Raw genomic sequence first — 25839 nt, 5'->3', positions numbered from 1 at the left:
ACCTGAAGCAATAAAAGAGTGCATAATTTGGGGTCAGATAGATCTGGGTTTGAGTCTTGGCATTGACATTTATTGTGTTAGTTACATAACCACACACACAAACACCTCCCCTCCCATACCCTCCAAATCTGTTTCTTTATTTGTAAAATAGGATAATAATTAAACATACTTCATTGAGTACTTGTTGTGCAGGTTGGATGACTTAATGTATGTAAATGAAGTCCTTAGCACAGTGCCTGACATTCTCAGTGGATGGTAGCTAAAAACAAACAATGAAACATCAACTGCTCAGCAACTCCTATCTGGAAAAAGGTGACAGGATTGAAGAAAGCCTGTGGCACGGGAAATCAAATAGACTCTATCCCTCTGAACAAGGGCTGTCACGCGTCCTCTGTCCTCTTGTTATTTTAGATTCCCTTCATACTCCCCTGCCTTGCCATGGCCAGACGCTGCTAAAGACATTTCTTCATTTGACAAATGTAATAAGTGCCAACTCTGTGTCAAGTAGTTAGCTGTGGGTTGGGGATATATTGGCGAACACCTCACAGAAATATTTGAAAAGATAGTTAATAAATAAGATAACCACACAAATACAAATAAGTGTCACTTGTAAGAAGAAAAAAAACCAGCTGGGCGCGGTGGCTCACGCCTGTAATCCCAGCACTTTGGGAGTCCAAGACAGGCGGATCACGAGGTCAGGAGATCGAGACCATCCTGGCTAACATGGTGAAACCCCGTCTCTACTAAAAATACAAAAAATTAGCCGGGCATGCTGGCAGGTGCCTGTAGTCTCAGCTACTCAGGAGGCTGAGGCAGGAGAATGGCGTGAACCTGGGAGGCGGAGCTTGCAGTGAGCCGAGATAGCGCCACTGGACTCTGGCCTAGGAGAAAGAGACTCCGTCTCAAAAAATAAAAAAAAAACCAGGATTCCTCTCTAGGTGGGTTGACAAAACAAGATGTCTGTGAGGAAGGGAAATTTAAGCTGAGACACACCAAAGACAAGACCTGAGGAAGGGAAATTTAAGCTGAGACACACCAAAGACAAGACCGGCCGTGGTTTTTCTCCACACGTTATGGCCTCTCTCTGAAGAGCTTGTGATAATCACCAGCCTTACCTGCCCTGTAACTTCCTTGTACTCCCCGGCTATCATTCTCTGGAAGTAATATCAAGAGGCATCAAGGACAAACTATTTACGAAACTAGAGTGACCCTGCGACCACACTCACAGATATAGCCACCAGGCAGCCACGTGCATATTTGCACTGGCTGTTACTATGTAAGCACGCCAGACAAGCCAAGTACCCTGGCATGAGGCTGTATTCCCCTGCCTATGGGGAAGGGTGGCTTTTTCTACTTCACACAGGTAGAGCTGGCCAGTGGCCCTGGACATCCTCAAAATAAAAGCACACTCAGAAACCAGTGACAGGTTTCAATTTTTTTTAAGAGATGAGGTTTCACTATGTTGCTTAGGCTGGTCTTGAACTCCTGGGCTCAAGTGATACTCCCGCCTCAGCCTCCCAAAGTGCTTGAGCACAGGGATTACAGGTATGAACCACAATGCCTGGCTGAGTTAAAGATTTTCAAAAGAAGGCTGGCAGGTCAGGCGCGGTGGCTCACACCTGTAATCCCAATACTTTGGGAGGCTGAGGCAGGCAGATCACTCGAGCTCAGGGGTTCAAGATCAGCCTGGCCAACATGGTGAAACCCAGTTTCTACCCAAAATACAAAAATTACCCGGGTGTGGTGGGTAATCCCAGCTACTCGGGAGGCTGAGACAGGAGAATCACTTGAACCTGGGAGGCAGATGTTGCAGTGAGCAGAGATCACGCCATTGCACTCCAGCCTGGGAGACAAAGCGAGACTCCGTCTCAAAAAAAAAAAAAAGAGGCTGGCACTGAAGTGTCCTCCCAGGACAACCCAACATAATACCTAAGTATAAGAGTTATAGAGAACCCATAGTACTATAGCCATAGTACTATAGACTTGCACCATGATTTATAACCCGTGTTTTTGTTTTTGTTTTTTTTTTTGAGATGGAGTCTCACTCCTGTTGCCCAGGCTGGAGTGCAATGGCACGATCTCGGCTCACTGCAACCTCCGCCTACCAGGCTCAAGTGATTCTCCTGCCTCAGCCTCCCAAGTAGGCTGGGATTACAGGCTCCCACCAGCACACTCAGCTAATTTTTGTATTTTTAGTAGAGACAGGGTTTTACCATGTTGGCCAGGCTGGTCTCAAATTCCTGACCTCAGGTGATCTGCCTGCCTCGGCCTCCCAGAGTGCTGGGATTACAGGCGTGAGCCACTGCACCTGGCCTATAACGCTTTTTTTTTGCTTCAGGAAAAGTGTGTGTTTCCTCCTCTTGGCATCTTAAGGAAGACAGAGGGTCTGTGCTGGCTTTCTAGCTCAGTGGCACAGTGCGGGCACATCTGGCCAAGGGAGGGGCAGCCTGGGCGCCCCCTTGCCTGAGTCCTCACACAAGCCCTCACTTCTTCCAGCAAGGGCTCCTGCAAGAGGTCTGTCTGGCAGTGATGGTCCTCAAAACTATGACTAATGGTCTCCTTCTCAGGTTCTCAAAACTGAACGGTTCTTGTTAGATTTGGAATGATTCTCCTTCATACCAGAGCAGAATCATTCTTCCTGATTACATAAAACAAGGCACAAAGAAGCTCTTTGGGGTTGTAGTAAGTGGTGGGAGTAACAAGAGAAGAAATAGGAGAGAAATGTAGGTAACCATGAGCTAAAAACAACAGAATGTCAAGTAATTGTTGGCATGCTCAGAGCAGTATCTAATTAAAAGATTTCAGGAGGTAGAGGAAAGATTTTTATAGAGAATCAACTTAGGTTAGTTTCAATAGGTTCAACAACAACAAAAATCCACATATAATATTCTCTTGGCTAGCTGTCTTATATATCAAAACCTAGAATTATGCAGATACATTCTCAGGCTAAGACATGTTTTGGCCTAATTAAAAACATCTCAGACAAGCACACACACAGGACTCTATGATTTTAAAGATAGCACTTATACTTCAGGCAAGAACTAGCAAAACTGGCCAGACTTGATTTCTAGCAAGGTTTTCTTGGAGGAAGTTAAGAAAGATAAAGAAGAAAAAGGTCTCTTAGAGAATTGAAATGACAGCAGAGCTGGACATCAATAGTGTGCAAACTTGACATGGATTAATTTGGATGCACCAATTAAGAAAAATATAACCCTGGCCAGGTGCAGTGGCTCACACCTGTAATCCCAGCACTTTGGGAGGTCCAGGTGGGTGGATCGTCTGAGGTCAGGAATTTGAGACCAGCCTGACCAACGAGGTGAAACCCTGTCTCTGCCCAAAATACAAAAATTAGCCGGGCGTGGTGGCACGTTCCTGTAATCCCAGCTATTCAGGAGGTTGAGGCAGGAGAATCGCTTGAACCTGGGAGGTGGAGGTTGCAGTGAGCTGAGATCGCGCCACTGCACTCCAGCCTGGGCAATAAGAATGAGCGAGATTCCATCTCAAAAAAAAAAAAAAAAGAAAAAAGAAAAATGTAACCCTCCTACCACATTTGAAGACTGCACAAATTATAACTCTAGTTAATACGTTTTAAAATTCTAAATTAGTCACAATCCCAATCCAGAGATCCTGGTTTTTCTACCAAGTTAATAGATTTATAGTAATTTCAAGGGTGTTGTAAAAATCTCAGAATAAAATTAATATTAATTTGCCTGAATTTTAAAAAGAAATAAACATGAAATATAACTTTGTGGGAGGATGGTGAGGTTACTCTAAAAAGACTGATAATCTCTATTGCAAGAACTACCATTTTTATTCCTGGGCCACAAACATAGCTGATAGCTCTTTTGCAGAGTTACGCAAAGAAACAAAAGCTTTGTAAAGAGAGAGTGCAATAAGAAATTTGCAGTCATTCAAGAATGTACTTATGATATAAAAATTTCAGGGCCATGCAACCACAAAAAAGAATGAGATCCTGTCCTTTGCAGGGACATGGATGAAGCTGGAAACCATCATTCTCAGCAAACTAACACAGGAACAGAAAACCAAACACCGCATGTTCTCACTTATAAGTGGGAGTTGAACAATGAGAACACATGGACACAGGGAGGAGAACATTACACAACAGGGCCTGTCAGTGGGTGGAGGGCAAAGGGAGGGAGAGCATTAGGACAAATACCTAATGCATGCAGGGCTTAAAACCTAGATGACGGGTTGATAGGTGCAGCAAACCACCATGGCATGTGTATACCTATGTAACAAACTTGCACGTTCTGCACATGTATCCCGAAACTTAAAGTAAAAAAAAAAAAAAAAAAAAAAAAAAAAAAATCAGTGCCGTCCCTCTTTTTTTTTTTTCTGGTCTCAGTCCCTACCCATCCTCAGCTGTTTACCATGAAATCAATTTTGTACTGACTTGCCATATATAGATTTGAGGGCTTTTTCTCTGGTATGTTTTCTTTTAGAACAGTATTGAAAGGCAGCAATCTCTTGGAGTTTAAATAATGAGAAATAATGAGAAATACAGTAAACGCTGCAGTGATAGACCTAGAAATGCAACCTACATGGCCTTTCAGCTTAATACTCATATGCAATTGCTTGGGTGCTAGTGAACATACACGAGTTAGGTTCGAATTATTCTTCAGCCAGCCTAATCTTTAGAATTCTGGGTAAGGGTGAAAATGAAAATCATCACCATAATATAGATCATTCATTCATTCATTCATTCATTCACACAACAAATATTTGCAAAGAACCTACAGTTCTAGGTGCTTGGGATACAGCAGTGAACAAACTGTATCAATACTATCAAACAACTTGAACTAAATGACATATATAGAACACTCCATGCAAAAATAACAATTTGCATTTTTTTTCAGCATAAATGGAACACTCAAGAAGTTACCTCAAATGTTGGACTTAAACATATATCAATAAATTTGTAGGAATTTAAATTTTAAAAAAGATGTTCCTGGCCATAACAGAAGGAAATTATGGGGTTCAAGACATGTTAGCCCAAAATATGGTACCTTGACATTTGAGAAAACAGCAGAAGCAGGAAGCCTTCTCTTCCCATCACTCTTCTCCTCTGAGGCAGGTCATAAGACTCTCATTACAAGGGCCCTCTCTTGCTAAGTTCTCCCAGTTTATTAACATTAGTTCATACTCCTTTTGTCCTCCAATCATATTTTCCCACAACTGTTCACTTTTCATCAAACCTAAGCATGAATATATACAGGTTTCCCTGTTTCCTTGTTTCCGTAATGAATGTACTCATGTCACACAACATTTATGTTAAATAAATGTGTATGCTTTTCTCGTTAATGTCTTTTATTTTAATTTAGGTTTTGGACATGGGGGTCTCCATCTGTCACCCAGGCTGGAGTGCAGTGGCACAATCATGGCTCACTGCAGCCTTGACCTCTTGGGCTCAAGCAATCCTCCGACCTCAGCCTCCTGAGTAGCTGGAACTATAGGCATGCACCATCATGCCTGGCTAATTTTTTTATTTTTTGTAGAGACAGGGTCTCACTATATAGCCCAGGCTGGATTCAAACTCCTGGGCTCAAGGGATCCTCTGCCTTGCCAACACACCTGGCTCTTAATGTCTTCGGTTATAGGGGTCTCAGCTATGAACCTAACAGTGGATAAGAAATCTTTCCTTCTCCACAGAAACAAGGTATCGATAATTTTCAAGATACATGGAAAATCCTCAAATATTTGAATTAAGCAATGTACTTCTAAATAGCACATGGTAATAAAAAGAAAATACACTGATGTGAATACAAATTTAAAATACAACATATTGGGCCTGGTGTGGTCGCTTACACCTGTAATCCTAGCACTTTTGGAGGCCAAGGTGGGTGGATCACTTGAGCCCAGGGGTTCGAGACAAGCCTGGGCAACATAGTGAAGCTCCATCTCTACAAAAAATATAAAAATTAGCTGGGAGTGGTGGCGGAAGCCTGTTGTCCCAGCTACTTGGGAGATGTAGGTAGGAGGATCAGCTACACCTGGGAAATTATGGCTGCAGTGAGCCGTGATCGCACCACTGCACTCCAGCGTAGGTGATAGAGCAAGTCTGTATTTAAAAAAAAAAAAAAAAAAAAAAAAAAAAAGTTACAGTATGCTGCCAAAACACTGTTTGGTGAGAAATTTATAACATTAAATGCTTATTTTAGAAGAGAAGAAAGGTTTAAAATGAATGCACTAAGCTTTCACATTAAGCAACTGGAACAAATTAAAAAGGTAAACAGAAGGATGAAAAAGGATAAAGAGTAGGAATTAATGAATCAGAAAATGGATCATAATAATAAAAGTTGAAAAAAAATTAGAAGCTATATACATGACCAAAAACTTCAGTCTAATCAAGGGTAAAATTTGTTTGCAACATGTTGCTAAATTGATTTCTCACTTGCTAAGAAAATCTATAAAATCCTATCATTTCTTTCAAAAGAGGATGTTTGAAAGCAGAAGCATATTCATATTTAAAATTGAAGTAACATAGTTACAAAAAAAATAAAATGGAAGAAGCAAACAGAAAAAAAGAACAAATTTAAAGGCTTTATTGATTGGTAAAAACACTTAAGAGAATAAGAAAAATAAACCAAGAGAAATGATATTGTTCAAAAGTCAAAAATAAACCAAGAGAAATGATATTGTTCAAAAGTCAAAAAGAAAGACATATATAAATCAAGAGGAAAATAGCTTTAATCTTCTAATTAGGAGGCAGAAATAGAGAAAAAAATCCAACCAGATGGGCAGGGCTCTGAGGGCAGCCTTATTGTTGGATTTGTGGCTGCCAAATAGTGTAGGCCATTTCCAGAAATTGGGTTCTATATTGTAAGAATTTAGTATCTAGAGATGTGACGTTAATTAAATCTCAGTTTTTGCAACAAGCCCTATATTCAGAGGAGACTCCCTAGCTTCTGCAGAACACACTGCCAGCCACCGTATTAATAGTTGAGGGGTATTTCCTCCATTTCAAGATGACAACTGCGTTCCTTTCTTTGGCAATTAGACTTTCAACTCTCTGGGGAAGGAAGATTCTTTGCAGATTTGCAACAATTATCCTAACTTGCCTTGTACTACTTTACTGTTGCTTTGCACTGCCCCCGCTGATCTGCTGGTCAGTTCTGCTACTCATGTCTAATGAAGCTATTGTAAAAGATAGAAGAAACTGAGAAGCCCAGTGTGTTGACTTAGGACATTTCATTTTCTCTTTAAAAGCAGACATCCTTGTAATCTACGCCCATCCTACCATAACTTTTCCTTCTATTCCTATAACTTGTTAAACGAAGTCACCATGTATTGAATGATTTTTCATGCCAAATGATCTTGACAGATGCTCATTCCTGAAGTACCTGCTGTGTTAAATATTTAAGGGCAAAAGATTCTGAGAAGGTACGACCTTGGAAGAACGTCGTTCAAGCCTAATAAAAATGAGCACATTCTTGAAAATGCTACAGAGTGTGCACAGATGTAAGTAACCCCAATGCAATGAAATATCTCCCTCAGCAGTTTGTGAGGCAAGTGAGATTTCTGGAAAGCATTGCCAGCTTGTGGGGAATGGCACAGAGATGAAGATTGATCCTTTACCTGTATCTGCATCCAGTGGGACTTAACAGCCCACAGCAGTTGTGGGCAACGGGTTTCAAAGGGGCTATGTGTGCAAGAGGTGGAGCCAAATGCAGGGCTTTAAGAGACTGTTAAACTCACTTCCAGGAGCCTCATCTCACAGAACGACTGTGACGCTGATGCTGAAGCCATCAACTAACTCCACCATTACCAAAGTTGTTGCCCAAAGAATGCTTCAAAGGGGCTAAAGAACCAAGGCATCCAATATTTTGGCTAGGCTATATTGCTCAACTTAAATGTGTTCTAAGGTCATCGTCTGCATTCAGCTGAGTTGTCATGACTAGTTTGTGTGAGGTTATAGCACATTCTTATAATTTCATGTTGCCTTGACACCCATTTTGAGTATAAGTTGGGCTTTCTCATACCAGAAGCAGGACTTTCTCATCCTTGACAGTTTTCAGTTCTCTCTCTCTTCCCAGTTCCTCAGTGTGCTTGATCCAGATGTCTTATCAGCCTCTTGCTGTCCACCTCCCTATGGTAGAGCTAAATACAATCTACTTGACTCACCCCACTGACCCCACACCCTGCATGGACTTCACAGATATTCCTCAGTGACCATCTTAGTCCACAAGTGCCTCCATGGAACTCGTGCCTGCTTGCTCTAGACTCACTGATTAGAACGCCCCACTGGAAACCTGCTCAGGTAACACCATGGACCCCAATAAAGGCTTTAGCCCTCATGTCTTTTCTCTCCCTCTCTCTCGCTCCCCATCAAGCATGTGTGTCCTGGATGGGCCCCTACTTTGCATTTCCCCTTCCAGGTGTGCAGCCCTCTTCTTTTTGGGACCTGTAAGTAATAAACTGTTTCTGTTATTTCATGCGTTTTGTTGAGTGGTCTCCTCTGTGTCTTACCTGGCTGACACAGCTGGACCTAACTTCTTTCCTGATCAGAGCTCTCCTAGAGATCGGCTTTCTTGCAGGATTAAACGGGACACAGGTCAGATGAGAGCCACAAGTTTCTCTGCCAATATAAACAAGTTTCCTGTGAGAGGGACACCTGGTCAGAAGTTGGACACTTAGACATTAGGCTGTCCACTCTCATAAAGAAGTATCCTGTGAAAAGCACCCTGTAAACATCCACAACCACCTTCCCTGAAGCCCCATCAGCGCAGGGCTAGAATTTATAGTCATTCTCCAGAGAGACACCTCAAGACCAAACTTGAAGAAAATACGAGACATGTCAATTAATTTGTTGTTCACAAGTTGTAAAATTGGCATAAATGTTTGAAGTTTACTTAATACATACACAAGGGTGGATTCATAGCTTTCCTTATATTCATTTGCATTCTACAATTCTGAGTGTGAAATGAGGGATTTCAATACAGCTAGGAATTCCTGGAATTGTGTATAATCTTGGGCACACCCAAGCAAGCATTTACCCCCTACCAACGTCACCCACTGTGTGCATCAGCAAGATAATTGAGAAGCAGTCTGATAAAGCTGTCGTACAATTGTAAATTCAGTTGTCCTGTTTTGTTTGTTTGTTTGTTTGTTTTAAAAAAAGATTACCTAGGACCCAAGAAAAAGTACTGCACTCTTTAGGCTCTAATAGTGAGATAATAAACTTGGCTAAATTAAAATTACAACTAGATTTTTAATTCAAAAGATTACCTTTCCTCTGCTTAAAGGAAGCTGGTTATTATTTGCCCAGAAAGATATTCTTATGGCTTCTTCAGTTAATCAAAGATGAATTAAGTCTCAGGAGACACCTATTTAAATGCTTCCTTCCTTTTGTCATTTTCCCAGAACATTCAACCTCAGACAGTTTGACAAATAAGGTCAGAACTTGAACTTGCACACATTGATCATTAACTCTTCTGAAAGAAAATCGCTAATTAAGTGACAGTATCTTTAGAGTTTACAAATAGCGGAAAATAAGGCATTTTGGTTTCTGATTTGAAAAAGGACACCTATCAGCAAATATCACTGGAAAGTTTTCCATTGTTTTTGGAAGAGATTACTCTTGTTTTCTCTTTCAGTATCTTATCTTCCTTCTTGTCAAACCTACCAACTCTGGTCTCTACCCTTTCAGTTTCTATATCAGGACAATGAACTTGCACAAGAATAGCTTTCATTAGTGGAATATTAATGTTTTATCTTTAGATAACTCAGGCTGTAACTTGACAATCAATAGCGGGAATAATGATTTAGATCAGAGGTTGGCTATCTTTTTCTCTAAAGGGTCAGCCTGACCCTTTAGAGAAAAGCTATATATATATATATATAAATTGTTATATATATATAAATTTATATATATATAAAGCTAAATTTATATATATATAAATTTTTTTTTTTTTTTTTTTTTTGAGATGGAGTTTCACTCTTTGTTGCCCAGGCTGGAGTACAATGTCACGATCTCAGCTCACTGCAAACTCTGCCTCTCGGGTTCCAGCGATTCTCCTGCCTCAGCCTCCCGAGTAGCTGGGATTACAGGCGCCTGCCACCATGCCCAGCTAATTTTTTGTATTTTTAGTAGAGACAGGGTTTCACCACGTTGGCCAGGGTGGTCTTGAACGCCTGACCTCAGGTGATCCGCCCGCCTTGGCCTCCCAAAGTGCTGGGATTACAGGCGTGAGCCACCGCGCCAGGCCCAGGTAATAAGTATTTAGGCTTTGCCAGCCATATGGTCTCTGTGGCACCTACGCAACTCTGCCCTAGTCACACAAGCAGTCCTAGACAATGTGTAGACAAATGAGTGAGGCTGTGTTCCAATAAAACTCTACTTATAGCTGAAACTCAAATTCCATATAATTTTTATATGTCAAAAAATATCCTTTTGATTTTTTTCAACCACCGAAATGTATACAAAACATTCTTAGCTTGCAAGTTGTAGAAAAACAGGTGATGACCAGATTTGGTATGTGGGAAGTAGTTTGCTGACGTTTGACTTAGAATCACACTAACCTATACTTCACCCTGTAATTGCTGTAAAAAAAAGAAGAAAGAAAGAAAGAAAGAGAAAGGAAGGAAAGAAAGAAAGAAAGAAAGAAAGAAAGAAAGAAAGAAAGAAAACCAATCAAAATGCCATAAACTAAGTCTAAATAATTAAATAGTAATTTGGGGTTTTCATATTGCACTGTATTGCACTGTATTGCACTGTTTGTATTGGTCTTTAGGAATCCCTGGGAGACTGCTTGAATTGTGGCTTTTAAAAATTTTCCAAGGCCGGGCGCGGTGGCTCACGCCTGTAATCCCAGCACTTTGGGAGGCCGAGGCGGGCGGATCACAAGGTCAGGAGATCGAGACCATCCTGGCTATCACGGTGAAACCCCGTATGTACTAAAAATACAAAAAAAAAAAAAAATTAGCCGGGCAAGGTGGCAGGCGCCTGCAGTCCCAGCTACTCGGGAGGCCGAGGCAGGAGAATGGCGTGAATCCCGGGGGGCGGAGCCTGCAGTGAGCCGAGATCGCGCCACTGCACCCCAGCCTGGGCGACAGCGAGACTCTGTCTCAAAAAAAAAAAAAAAAAAAAAAAAATTTCCATAAAGTACTAATCGTGAGAATCATAAGGGAGTCTAAGAGGGCATAGTTGTCATGAAACTGGCCTGCCGCAAATATAAAATTTCCTTCAAGTTCTATGTTTTGTCTTAAATGTTGTTGTAAATTTTGCATTCTATTCCACAATATTTCCCCCCAAATTTTCTAGAAAAGCTAAAAAAAAAAAATGCCTGTTTGTACAGATTCTTATGCTTACAGAGAGACGTGGTACTTTAATCTGAAAAGCCAAAGAGACAAGCTTAGATAATAGCATAATCAAATAAAATTAAAAGGAAGGTAAAAATCTAGTTGCAGGGTCCTATGTATTTAGTTAAATAGTTTCTACCAGGAATAATTGTTCCTGGTAAACTGCTGCAATGACACCATTTTTAAATTTAGCTTTTCTGTAAAAGAGGAAAAGAAGTATATAACGCGATTAATATGTATAGAAACAATGACTTCAGAATGAAAATATAGGAAAACAGTAGGATCAAATGCACTGAATTGGAGTCTTCCACAAGTAACCAACAGGACAACAAAGAAGCTAATAGCAGATAGCTTCAATTCTAAAAGAATGTACATATCTTAATTACCAAATAGCTCCAATTGCTTTTGACTTTTAGGTTCTTTCTTTTAGCCCTGCATTTTGGTGTGAGTCCTCTCCTCCAGGCTTGGCAAGACTTACCAGTTGACTTTTTTCTGTTGTTTTTCTCCCAAGACACCTACTTTTTCAAAAATTCAAACCAAAACCTTAAATCAGTTTTGATCCACTTCCAAAAGACTCTTCTGTTACTCGTGTGTGTGTGTGTGTGTGTGTGTGTGTGTGTGTGTGTAGGAGGGAGACAGGATCTCGCTATGTTTCCTGGGCTGGTCTCAAACCCCTGGGTTCAAGCTATACTTCCGCCTCAGCCTTCAGATTAGGTGGTACTACAGATGTGCGCCACTGTGCCCCACTTCTCAGCCATTTGATGCAAGCAGTTGATATTCTCTTTTAAGAATGTATCCCAAAATTGTTCCCTAAAGCTCACAACAGTCTTGTACCCTGGTGAGTTACCATGGTAACCCTCAGATTAGCTTCTGGAAAACAGTAACAAGGGTTTTATCCTATTTCCATCACTACATTACACAGCCCCATCCTGTCCTTTGAATCCTAACATGAGATCAGTTGCTAATTTTTCTGCTTCAACTTCTTTTCTTTGAAGAGGTGAGATTAGGGGAAGAGGTTAACCTCTCTCTCCTTGAAATGACTACAATCAAGGAAAGAAACTTTGTCAAAATCCTGGAGTCAGCATTTTGCTTTAAAGGGTAGTTTTGACTTGGCTTTTGAATTTTTTGTATTAAATACTTTTTCTTTTAACCCAATGGATGAGTAAGTTAAATCTAGGGTTATGTTTTACAATATTGGGCACTCTACCTTCATGGATTTGCAAATGAAGCCACAACCCATGAACTTTGGAAGGTCGCTGTCTTAACTTGAGAAGAATTTGGAATCCGACTATATACATTGCTTTTCCACAAGCCTTTAGTGGCTAAAGGAAGCAAGGCAAAGCATAGCAGAGCTAGAATGAAGACTATCCAGGTATAGTGGCTCACGTCTATAATCCCAGCACTTTGGGAGGAGGCACGAGGATCATTTGAGCCTAGGAGTTTGAGACCAGCATGGGCAACACAGTGAGACCCCATCTCCACAAAAAAATAAAAATAAAGGCTGGGCGCAGTGTCTCACACCTGTAATCCCAGCACTCTGGGAGGCCGAGGCAGGCAGATCACCTGAGGTCGGGAGTTCGAGACCAGCCTGACCAACATGGAGAAACCCCCATCTCCACTAAAAATACAAAATTAGCTGGGCATGGTGGCGCGTGCCTGTAATCCTAGCTTCTTGAGAGGCTGAGACAGGAGAATCGCTTGAACTGGGAGGTAGAGGTTGCGGTAAGCCGAGATTGCACCATTGCATGCCAGCCTGGGCAACAAGAGTGAAACTCTGTCTCAAAAAAATCAGTCAATAAATAAATAAAAATAAAAATAGAACAATTAGCCAGGCATGGTGGAGCACACCTGTGGTCTCAGCTACATGCGAGGCTGAGCTGGGAGGCTAAGCTAGGAGGATCACTTGAGCCTAGGACGCTGAGGCTACAATGAGCTGTGACTGCACCACTGTACTCCAGCCTTGGTGACAGAGCGAGACCCTGTCTCAAAACAAAAAACAAAAGACTGACCTTGCTGGCCCAGACAGAGGGCTTGCGGCTTTGCAGACTCTGAACCTTGATTCTTTCTGATTTAATCTTTCTACTTCCTTCAATCCAAAGGTCACTTCTTCTTAGCAGTTGCACAAGAGACACCATCCCACTTCCATGTCTAAAGTATAGGAAGAATAAGGAGAAACTGTGCTGGTTTGGTAGGTTGCCAAGCTTCCCTTTACTCTGAAGTGTTACTCCTTATGCACAGCCTTTGATGCCAGGGTTTCTGTTCAAGGGTTCCTTGACATCTGAGAAGCCTTGATCTTTGTCCTACACAATTCCAGAATATACCCTTATTTATAAACACTATTGGTTTCCTTCGGTTTTATTTGTACTCAAACCAGGTTTCCAGACAAAAGCAAAGTCATGCCCTTCTCCCTTCTCCCATCCCCTGACGTGCCAACACTTTAGTTGGCACACCTAGAAGTGTGCTGAGTGGTTAAGGCATTTGGCCAAAGGATAGTGAGCCAGAAATAGTTCATCTCTAAGCCAGGGTTTAGCCTTAATTTATTATTTTCATAAGAAGAAAATAATAAAATGCTAATGTTGGCTCCTTTGAAAGGCTTTTAGAATTAAGTACTACATACCATAAGGTCTGGGTAGCCTGCAAATATTCCATTTTATAGGTGTATACAGTAGTTTTCAAAATTTAGAAATTCAAACAGTGCAAAATACCTCTTGGTCTGCAAGTATTGCAGCTGCATTCAGGGACCTGCTAACAGCAGCCTGACATTACAGGTCATTGTTGTCCTTCAGGCCCTGCGTGTAGTGAGTGCTGTGTCTGAGGCTCACCTAGCCCTCTCTTCAGTTCTTGAAACCTCAATCTTAGAGTTTCACAGTAAATGATGGATTATTTACTTATATCAAAGTAATGCTTTGCCTACCTGAGGTACCCTTATGAGAAATTCTACCACATACAGCTTTATTTCTGGATACAATTTCCTAAACTATGAACATTTCAGTGTTGGCCATTGAGAAATGAGAAGTACTCCAGTTTGTGGTAATCAAAAAAGAGGAATATGGGAGACTGGGGATAGAAAACAGAGTTGAAGAGGATTAGCAAAGAGAAAAGAAGCTGAGAGGTGGACATTCCAGGTCTCTGAGGTGCATGTGAATCGCATCCTAAGGAAAAAGCAACTGAGACTTGAGTGGATAATCTAATATCCGAAGCCTCAGTGTGAGGTTAAGAAGAGAGCTTAAGACTAGATCAGCACAGGTTTTAGACAGGATTGAGAAATATCTACTTGGCTATATACAGTAGGTCAAATAAAGACAATCTGAAACTGGGCCAGGCGTGATGGCTTATGCCTGTAATCACAGCACTTTGAGAGGCTGAGGTGGATATGTACACCTGTAATTCCAGCTACTTGGGGAGGCTGAGTCTGGAGAATCGCTTCAACTGGGGAGATGGAGGTTGCAGTGAGCGGAGATCGCGCCACTGCACTCCAGCCTGGGTGACAGAGTGAGACAATGTCTCAAAAAAAAGATAATCTTTAATTTATTTTTTAATTATTAAAATTATTGTATGACAAACAGCCTGAAGATTGAATAAAAGACAAAAGATGCAAACACCACCACCATCACCCATGTCAATAGAAAAAAAACAAAACAAAACTCTTCCAGATTTACATTACTGATGTGTCATGGTTTCACTTAGTGTGCTCATTTCATTGATTTGTTTCAGTGAATGGCAAAATAATCATCAGGATTTCTCTAAAGCTACTTTTGACCTTTGTTTCTAGAATATTATTTCTTCAGGAGGTTTTGCCCTTCTAAATAACATACTTCAGGGCTGGGTGCGGTGGCTCACGCCTGTAATCCTAGCACTTTGGGAGGCTGAGGCGGGTGGATCACCTGAGGTCAGGAGTTCAAGACCAGCCTGGCCAGCATGGCGAAACCCCGTCTCTACTAAAATTACATAAAACTTAGCTGGGCATAGTGGCGTGCACCTGTGGTCCCAGCTTTTTGGGAGGCTGAGGCATGAGAATCTCTTGAATCCTAGAGGCAGAGTTTGCAGTGAGCCAAGATTGCGCCATTGTACCCCAGCCTTCGCGACAGAGGGAGACTCTGTCAAAAAAAAATTATTTTTTAGTAATTAAAAATAAATAAACAACATACTTTGTTTTTTTGTTTTCTGTTATTATTTTTTTTTAATTTCAAGGCATTCAACAAGAAGTGTAAATAACATACTTTCCAAGAGAGAAGTTTTCAGAAATCTAAACTTGGGATTGGCCTGCTCCTTTGGGGAGCTGAGAATATTTCGAGGTGGAAGAGAGTTTGCACCAACATAGTTAATTCACACTTCAGCCATTCCAATAGCCTGGAACCTGTGCTTCTATCCCAGAGACTGGACACCTCCCAGTACACTTAGCAGTTGGCACTGACCTAAAATGCCTACTGAACAGTCTGGGCCTGTAAGTAATTTTCTTTTATTTTTAAAATTATACCCTTGCCACAGCTAATCTCAAGGTGCAACATATTAACATTTTTTTAAGACTACAAAGCAATTCCAGTGGAGGATATATAATATAAACCAGGATTTGAAAATTTTTTACGCATTTTCAGTGTTCAATATTAGTTTCCCAGAAGGTATTAAGTACTATTTAATGACCACAGCTTTGTCTCTGTATTGTACAACTTCTGTTTGTATTATCTTTGATTCTTCAGCTTTAAGGCCAGCATTGTGAAAACTGCACATGCTCTTTAAAGGTTTTAATGTGCATACTTTACATTGTATGGAAATTTATCTGCATTTATTTTTATCATCTCTTGTCCTTCCTAACGTCCTTTTACATTCACGTAATATTATTCTGTTTCACCATTTCATAAAAGTGTTTTGCAGCTTGAATCAGTGCTTCTAAATGACTCGTTTAGAGTAGAAAAAAAATTTTTTTGAGACAGGGTTTGGCTCTGTTGTCCAGGCTGGAATGCAGTGGTATGATCATGGCTCACTGCAACCTCTGCCTCCTGGGCTCAAGTGATCCTTCTGCCTCAGGTTCCTGAGTAGCTAGGACTACAGGCCTGCACAACCACATCCGGCTAATTTTTTTTTTTTTTTTTTTTTTTGGTAGAGCCTGGGTTTCACCAGGTTGCCCATGCTGGTTTCGAACTCCTGAGCTCAAGCGATCCAGCCTCCTTGGCCTCCCCAAGTGCTGGGGCTACAGGTGTGAGCCACTGCTCCTGGCCTTGAAAAATTTTTAGTGTTCAGTTTAACACTTAGTTTTTCTGAATATATTCCTTCATCACATAATTTAGGTATTTGGGGGTTTAATGATCACTTTAAAGACATGAAGTCATGCTAGCAGTATATCTTTTTCATTACGATTTTATGTATTTTACTCATTTAATATTTTACTAGTTCCATTTTCTAATCAGCCTGAAAATCTTTCTTGATCAAACTGCTTATTTCTTTTTCTTTTTCTTTTTTACAGAATTACACACAAGCCTCAAACTATTTATAAGCTGCTAACCGAAGGACTTTAGTTTATCATCTACTGTGCAAATTACTGTGATGTTATGAACCATCAGCATAGACTTATGCACTACTATCTGTGTCAAAATTATATATTTCACACAGAAGGAGCTAAAACTTTTTTGTTATTGTTTCCTTTTTCTCTGAATTCAAAAGTTTATCCAGAAAGTTGCCTGTAATCCCAGCACTTTGGGAGGCTGAGGTGGGCGGATCACTTGAAGGAGTCCAGGAGTTCAAGACCAGCCTGGTAAACATGGTGAAACCCCTCCTGTAATAAAAATACAAAAATTAGCCGGCCATGGTGGCGTGCATGCCTACAGTCCCAGCTACTTGGGAGGCTGAGGCACAAGAATTGCTTGAACCTGGAACGCTGAGGTTGCAGTGAGCCAAGATTGCACCGCTGCACTCCAGCCTGGATGACAGAGCAAGACTATGTCTAATAAATAAATAAATAAATAAATAATAAAAGTTTATCAGGAAAGTTAAAACAGACACAACTTTTTTGCACTTTTGTTTATTGCCTTAAATAATTTTGCCTGAGAATTGTGTCGTATATCCAACATTCTGCATGATCCTAGAATCTAGACCCTCACAACTGAAAGCAACATTGAGAGGAACAAATCAAATCTATAATCTTTGCCTTACTTGATTCCTCACAATTAAATTGTGTGGACCACACTACTGACTCATAAGCTATTAGATGGAACACCACATCGCTTAGAGAGATGGCAAAGAAACCAGTCACTTCAGTTTTGTTTCATCTTATATTGAATTGCTTTTAAAAACATAGATCTAATAATTTAAGCTTCAAATAAATGATCTCCTGTGTATATATTAATATCTGTAATTCAGTTTTCTATGTGCCAAATACTTATTTTTTTACTAGACTTAGTCATTCCTAGATTTATTTCTCTGCTAATAAGATGAGAAAGGAGGTTGGATGAAAGAATGTAGACAAGGTACACGAATCTTAGATTCAAAGTTAACAAAATTTTTCTTTGGATAGTCAGTTTCTATTCTGTAGAAATTTGTATCTTCAACAAAATATTTCATTAATACACCAGAAGCACTCTACCATCCTTGAATCTTGGTTGGGTGCCAGCCCCACAACATCAAGTTTAAGTGCTTAAATAGTACAGAAATACACAGTCACATCAGAGAGGCACTAAATATCCTTTGCCCAGCCTCAGTAATGATATGCCTTAAAACCAGGGTGGGTGGAACATAAGATGACTTACCCTGGCAACAGCTCTTCAAGGTGCTCTAGGTCCAAAGAAGAATGCCACTTCTGCTTTCCCTTAAATAAATCTCCCTCTGTCTTGGTAGGAAGAGATAGGATGAAAGGTCAAAGTGGTCTGAGCCTACCTCAGCCTAAGGTATTCCTGTGATGAGCTTTTGGGAGGGGCTTGCTGTTCCTAATTAGCATCACCATGGATCCCCATCAAATCCTAATCTACTGCAAATTTCTAGCTTTTGTAATTTTTATAGCTTGTTAATTCTCTCCATTTTTCTTAGCACAGATAAATTTTCCCTAAACATCCAAACTCCATTTTACAATTTTATCAAACTCTGTAGGGCTACAATTTTACACTTGAGATATAACTGATGTTAAAACTTACACCTTTGAAGTGATGATTCTAAGGACTTTGCTGTGTAGTTTTCACTGCAAAATGAGCAAATGTCAAAACAGTGCTGACTTTGTGAGTTCTCTCTCTTCAGAAGCAGCTTCCAAATAATTCAAGAGTAGCCTTTTCTTTTTTCTTTTTGATTTTGACAGAGCCTCGCTCTGTTGCCCAGGCTAAAGTGCAGAGGCACCACTTGCAACCTCCGCCTCCCGGATTCAAGCGATTCTCCTGTCTCAGCCTCCCAAGTAGCTGGGACTACAGGGCCCTGCCACCTCTCCTGGCTAATTTTTGTATTTTTAGTAGAGACAGGGTTTCACTATGTTGGCCAGGCTGGTCCCAAACTTCTGACCTCAAGTGATCTGCTCGTCTCTGCCTCTCAAAGTGCTGGGATTACAGGCGTGAGCTACCGCACCCAGCCAAAGATGGTTTTGTCATTCTTCAAGTCTACACACACCTTAAGTAAGAATTACTGAGGAACAACATTAGAACTACTGTAAGTAAGTAAGAATTACTGAGGAATAAAGTTAGAATTCCAGTGTCCTGTAGACGTCCTGTAATTCTGCAGGACGCTGGAATTCTAACTTTTCATTTCTGTATGAAAATTGCGTTCTTAAGGAGAACAAGAGAGGTGGGGAGGGTGGGGCTTACTTTTTAGTTTAGGTAAAGCTAGAAACCTCTGGAGGAAGTTTAGAACCCTTGCAGAACAGGCATCATCATTACCATCATCAGTAACACTATTGCAACTGGTAATTTTATTTATTTATTTTTTTGAGATGGAGTCTTGCTCTGTTGCCCAGGCTGGAGTACAATGGCGTGATCTTGGCTCACTGCAACCTCTGCCTCCCGGGTTCAAGCAATTCTCCTGCCTCCACCTCACAAGTAGCTGGAACTACAGGCACGTGCCACCATGCCTGGCTAATTTTTGTAGAGATGGGGTTTCACCATATTGGCCAGGATGGTCTTGAACTCCTTACCTTGGGTGATCCACCTGCCTCAGCCTCCCAAAGTGCTGAGATTACAGGTGTCAGCCACTGTGCCCGGCCTACAACTGGTAATTTTATAGTAGGCTTACTGTGTACTAGTAAGACACCAGACATTGCACTAAGCATTTCACATGCATTATCTCATTTTAATCTTCCAAACAATCTTATAAAGTAGGGGCTATTATCTCTATTTAACAAAGAGGAAAATGAATTTATTGGAGTAAATTGGTCAGACTTACTGGAGATTAACTAATGAGTGGTACTATGATTAAAATACAGAATAACTCTCATCATCTAAAACTGGACTTGCTGAGATCCAGTTAAAAATTTAAACATTAACTTTTTTAATTTTAATTTTTTTGTTCTTTAAAATTAATAGAGAAGAGGTCTCACTCTGTTGCCTAGGCTGGTCTTGAACTCCTGAACTCAAGTGATCCTCTCAGATGTGGCCTCCCAAAGTGCTAGGATTACAGTCATGAACCACCACACCTGGCCTTAGTTTCTAAAGATAAAATGATCTAGGCATTGAGTGTCTTGTGAACTTAATGAATTATCATGATCACATTATATATTTAGCTTATAAAGGTTTTTTAAAATTATGTATCTACTTCTGGTAAACCCTCTACAAAAAATACAAAAACTAGCCGGGTGCAGTGGCATGCCTGTAGTTCCAGCTACTTGGGAGGCTGAGGTAGGAGAATTGCTTGAGTCGAGGCTGCAGTGAGCCAAGATTGTGCCACTGCACTCCTGCTTGGGCAATAGAGCCAGACCCTGTCTCAAAAAATATATATATGTGTATATATATTTTTTATCTAATCCCTAATTCCCTGACCTGACTGATATTGAAAATGAATCAAAAGTATCAATTTATGAACTGTTTACTTATGAGAAATTATGTAATATATAAACCTAAACTGCTCTGCCCGGCACGGCCTGTGCCGTGTCTGTCCCTAGTCAGAGGCCCGGCCCCCTTCGCCTGTGTCCCCCACTCCATGCAGAAGCGCTTCCAGCATGTCTGACAAACTGCCCTACAAAGTCACTGACATGGATCTGGCTGCCTGGGGACACAAGACCCTAGACATTGCAGAGGATGAGATGCTGGGCCTGATGTGCTGGTGGAAGTTGTACTCGACCTCCAAACCACTGAAAGGCCCCTGCATCGCTGGCTGTCTGCACATGGACTGTGGAGACCACTGTCCTCATTGAGACCCTCAACTCCCTGGGTGCTGAGGGGCAGTGGTCCAGCTGCAACCTCTTCTCCACCCAGGACCATGCGGCACTGCCATTGCCAAGGCTGGCATTCCAGTGTATGCCTGGAAGGGAGAAACAGATGAGGAGTACCAGTGGTGCATCCAGCAGACCGTGAACTAAAAGGACGGGCCCCTCAATGTCATTCATCCACACCAAGTTCCCACAGCTCCTGTTGGGCACCGAGGCATCTCCCAAGAGACCCCGACTGGGGTCCACAACTTACACAAGATGATGGTCAATGGGATCCTGAAAGTGCCTGCCATCAATGTGAATGACTCTGTCACCAAGAGCAAGCAAGCATCCCCCACAGATGGCATCATGCAGGCCACAGATGTGGTGACTGCCAGCAAGGTAGTAGTGATAGTGGGCTATGGCAATGTGGGCAAGGACTGTGCCCAGGCCCTCAGGGGTTTTGGGGACCATGTCATTGTCACCGAGATTGACCCCATCAATGCACTGCAGGCTGCCATGGAGAGCTATGAGGTGACAACCATAGACAAGGCCTGTCAGGAGGACATCTTTGTCACCACCACAGGCTGTAATGACAGCATCCTCGATTGGCACTTTAAGCAGATGAAGGATGATGCCATCATGGTAACACTGGCACTTTGACAACGAGATTGATGTCAAGTGGCTCAACAAGAACGCTGTTGGAAAGATGAACATCAAGCCCAGGTGGACTGCTCCTGGTTAAAGAACGGGTGCTGCATCATCCTGCTGGCTGAGGGCTGGCTGGTCAACCTGGGTTGTGTTATGGGCCACCCCAGCTCTTTGATGAGTAACTCCCTCACCAACCAGGTGATGGCACAGATTGAGCTGTGGACTCACCCAGACAAGTACCCCATTAGGGTTCACTTTGGGCCCAAGAAGCTGGATGAAGCAGTGCTTGAAGCCCACTGGAGCAAGCTGAATGAGAAGCTGACCAAGCTTACTGAGAAGCAGGCCCTGTACCTGGGCATGTCTCATGATGGCCCCTTCGAGTCTGATCCCTACCACTACTGAAAGCCAGGCCTGCCCTTTACCTTCTAGCTGCTGTGCTTCCCTGGGCCCCGCCTCTCCTGCCCAAGGGCAAATGGCACCAACTTTGTGATTGGTTCGTCAGTGTCCCCCATTGGCACCCTGAAGTTGGTCACTCAGTTTTTGGACTCTGCTGCATCCCTCATACTGTTCCAAATGTGGCAGGGGGAATTCAGAGGCCCCTCCTGAAGCCCTGGTTATGATGGAGGTATAATGGAGACAGCCAGAGGGAACCATGAGCTCAGTGGTCTTGGAACTGCTCACTAAGTCAGTTCTTCATTAGCCTGGAGGTTGATAGTAGGGTCACAAAGCCCACGTATTTTACCATCTAGGACTTCACCAGGCCCATGGAGTTATACCCATGTGTTTGTTTATAGGCTCAATGGTTCCTAAGTCCATGACAGGTGAGAAGGAGCTATATCCAAGGGCATAGAGGAACTGTTGGAGTTGGAATGTTCCTGAAAGCCTGGTTTAGTCCTGGGGCTTCTTTTAAACTATGTAACAATGAGGTTGGTATTTTCAGTGTGTATTGTACAAAGATAAGCATAGACTGTTAAGGAACAACCAAGAGAGGACAGAGAAGCGACAGCCAGAGGTTGAGAGGGGCCAGAAAAAGTAAAAGCAAGCATAGATCCACCACCACTTTGTAACAGGATGGTTCTTATCACAACTCTGTGTCAAAAAGAGTAATTTGGCTTAAAATGTTTATATAATGTGTATAATGTTAAAAGAAAGCAGGAGGGGGTCAATAAAAATTTTGGTGCCTAAAAAAGAAAAAAAAGAACTTTAAGAATGAAAGAAAGCATGTACTGGTTATAATTTTTAGAGCACAATTATTTTACAAAGTGTTTACTGAAAACATTGGTTTTTGTCAATTGCTTGTTGTGATTTCAGGTGTTTTTTTCTTTTTTCTTTTTTTGTTGTTGGTTGTTGTTTTGAAACAGGGTCTTGTTCTGCTGCCCATGCTAGAGTGCAATGGCACAATCATGGGTTACTTGACCCAAGGGCCTTGTCCTCCTGGGCTCAAGCAATCCTCCTGCCTCAGCCTCCTGAGTAGCTGGGACTACAAGCTCATGCCACCAGGCTTGGCTAATTTTTTAATTTTTTTGTAGAGATGGGGTCTCCCTATGTTGCCCAGACTGGTCTGATTTCAGTTTTGTAAATTTATAGAAATATTAATCAAGAAAGCCTAATCACTTTAGTTATTATGCCAGAAAATCTGCATTTAAACTAATTTCTGCCCCAGAATGCATTCTGCTAAACATTGACTTTCCTAATTATTGTTGGTTATCTCAGATCTCCCACTAATATATTTTGTGCATCTGCTCATCAAGTTGCACAGATTTCCAAAAGGGATTAGCGGTCTTAACAACTTTGCAACTGCATTAGCTATACCAATAGCATCCTTTGTGGGTGTTTTTCTTATCTTTTGCTTTAGCAAATGTGTTATTGTTTTAGTATTATTTGGTATGGGTAACAATCTGGAATCTACATCTAAAACATGTACGTTTCTTGTTTTTTTTTAAAGACCAACATAAACCATTAATTATAATAAGAAATGCCTGAAGAAATTTATTTTTATTTATTTATTTATTTATTTTTGAGACAGAATCTCACTGTCAACCAGGCTGGAGTGCAGTGGTGCATTCTTGGCTCACTGCAACTTCTGTCTCCTGGGTTCAAGTGCTTCTCCTGCTTCAGCTTCCGGAGTAGCTGAGATTAGAGGCATATGCCACTACACTCAGCTAATTTTTGTATTTTTAGTAGAGACGGGGTTTCACCATGTTGACCAGGTTGGTCTCAAACTCCTGGCCTCAAGTGATCCGCCTGCCTTAGCCTTCCAAAGTGCTGGGATCACAGGCATGAGCCACTGCACCTGGCCCTAAAAACATATTTTTTCTGATTTTGGGAAGCAACAGATACTCTGATTATTGAAAGTAGCTTCTTTCTCACTTGAAGTCATGATCTTCTCATTCTACTCTATTTTTCTTTCCTTCCTTCATTTTTTCCTCCCTTTTCCACACTTCCTTTCTCTCTTCCTTTCCTTCATTTTATCCTCTTTTCCTATTTTCTTCCTTTCTTTTTCTCTTTTTTGAAAGAAAAAAGAAGAAAAAAGAATTGCCTTAGAAGGAGGCAATCACTGAATCCTAATCTGTTAAGGATTGTTAACAACTTCTAGTAAAACACAGGGGCCATTTAGTTGCAACACGTAGCTTCATGTATATTTGAGACAAGGAATACTGGACATTCTGTTGACTCCAATACCAGATTTTTGACTAGGTAACTATAAATTACTGAGCATTCCAACCCTTGTTGAGAGACCATAGATCAACTTGTTGGACCTCAGGAGAACTGAGTAATGGCAATACTTAGTTTGAATTCTACACACGTGGTAAGACGGTATATACACGCTCTTCACTGGGCAAAAAGGAGAAGTCCGTATTCTGTCTTGATAGCCTTATTATAGTTAGAGGACAAAACAGGAAGTGCCATTGTTAAAGGGCAGAAACATAAAAGTTATGTTCTTAAAAACACCTTGACCCTTCCTCCCCATGATATTTTGCATGCAGGAACTTTGGGTGGGACCATATGGCTTCCTGCATTTTCTTCAATCAAAGTGGTAAAGTTTGTTTTTGTTTTAAAATACAGTTTAAAGGAAAGATAGCCATTTCAGAAGAGAACAACATTCAGTTCCTTTTAGATTTTTATGAGCATATGTGATCATTTGTCATATGTGGCTAAAAAATGACCAGTACTGATGAAGTGCTATTTTATTTTTAGAGATATGCCTCAGTACACTTTCCCAAAATAATAATAAAAAAAATCTCTGCTTCCTTCCAGGAAAGTTTTGTCCATGGCTAAATGTGGGTGCATACACTTTCATGACAAAGACTATCTTTTCATCCAAATATACTGATGATGAGAAGCTTGAATGCTATGGTCTCTGAAACTGGCAAAGTAAAATTCCATTTCCTCTGTTCTTTGTGCACAAATACCAATATGTCATTTTTATAATACTTGTTGGCTTGAAGTCATATTTTAAATAAAGACAAAAATGTCATAAACCTGAAAAATGAAGGGAAAGTCAGGAAAGAAATAATATATTAAATAGGTATCTTGGTCTTTTTTTTTTTTTATACTTTAAGTTTTAGGGTACATGTGCACAACGTGCAGGTTAGTTACATATGTATACGGTATCTTGGTCTTTAAACATTTACTTCTAACCATCCAGATTTTCTCATAGCCCATGTCTGAAGGTAAACAAATATTCTAGGATGAAACTAATCATTCAGGCTGGGCCCAGGGGCTCAGGCCTGTGATCCCAGCACTTTTGGGAGGCCAAGGCAGGAGGATCCCTTGAGCCCAGGAGTTTGAGACCAACCTGGGCAACATAGTGAGACCCCCATTCTAAAAAAAAAAAAAAAATTAGACAGATGTGATAGCACATGCCTGTTGTCTAAGCTACTCAGGAGGCTGAGGTGGGAGAACTGCTTGAGCCCAGGAGCTTCAGCTCAGGAATAACCAGGTTATTCTAATATATTGAGGAAACATTTTTAGCCAAAATGCTTAATTAGAAGTTAATTTTGAGGGATGGGCAGGGTGAAAAAAAATTTAATTGAATTTAAAAATTTTTAAAAACTTAAAAAATAGAAATCTTTTTTTATTGGTAAGCTGTCATCATACTACAAACAGCTTAATGCAGTTACAAAGTAAAAGACATAATGGACCAGGAAATTAAGATAAAACACTTCTCTACACATACTTAGATCCAGTCAAGTACTTGACCAAGGACACCTTTTTTTGTATCTTTCTTTTTTTAAAATATATAATTTATGGCCGGGCGCGGTGGCTCACGCTTGTAATTCCAGCACTTTGGGAGGCTGAGGCAGGCAGATCATGAAGTCAGGAGATCAAGACCACGGTGAAACCCCGTCTCTACTAAAAATACAAAAAAATTAGCCAGGCGTGGTGGCGGGTGCCTGTAGTCCCAGCTTCCCGGAGAGGCTGAGGCAGGAGAATGGCGTGAACCCTGGAGGCGGAGGTTGCAGTGAGCCGAGATTGTGCCACTGCACTCCAGCCTGGGCGACAGAGTGAGACTCTGTCTCAAAAAAAAAATAAATAATAAATAAATAATAAAAATA

The 25839-nt window shown here is 41.1% G+C and overlaps 1 protein-coding gene and 1 pseudogene across 4 annotated transcripts in view; one reads left to right on the top strand and one right to left on the bottom strand.

The window, feature by feature from the left end:
* Window positions 1-18178, bottom strand: part of SLC39A10 (solute carrier family 39 member 10) — a 153085-nt gene extending 134907 nt beyond the window's left edge. The window contains 3 exon segments of one of the 4 annotated variants that reach the window (NM_001374115.1): window positions 8488-8596; window positions 13329-13467; window positions 18060-18178. The gene's annotated coding sequence lies outside the window, so the exon portion shown is untranslated. 4 annotated transcript variants of the gene reach the window in all.
* Window positions 18179-20440: 2262 nt separating this feature from the next.
* Window positions 20441-21682, top strand: LOC100451840 (adenosylhomocysteinase-like; annotated as a pseudogene).
* The last annotated feature ends 4157 nt before the right edge of the window (window positions 21683-25839 follow it).

This window comes from Pongo abelii, chromosome 11 (assembly GCF_028885655.2).
Source record: "Pongo abelii isolate AG06213 chromosome 11, NHGRI_mPonAbe1-v2.0_pri, whole genome shotgun sequence".
Lineage (NCBI taxonomy): Eukaryota > Metazoa > Chordata > Mammalia > Primates > Hominidae > Pongo > Pongo abelii.
This window is presented reverse-complemented; position numbering and strand designations above follow the sequence as displayed.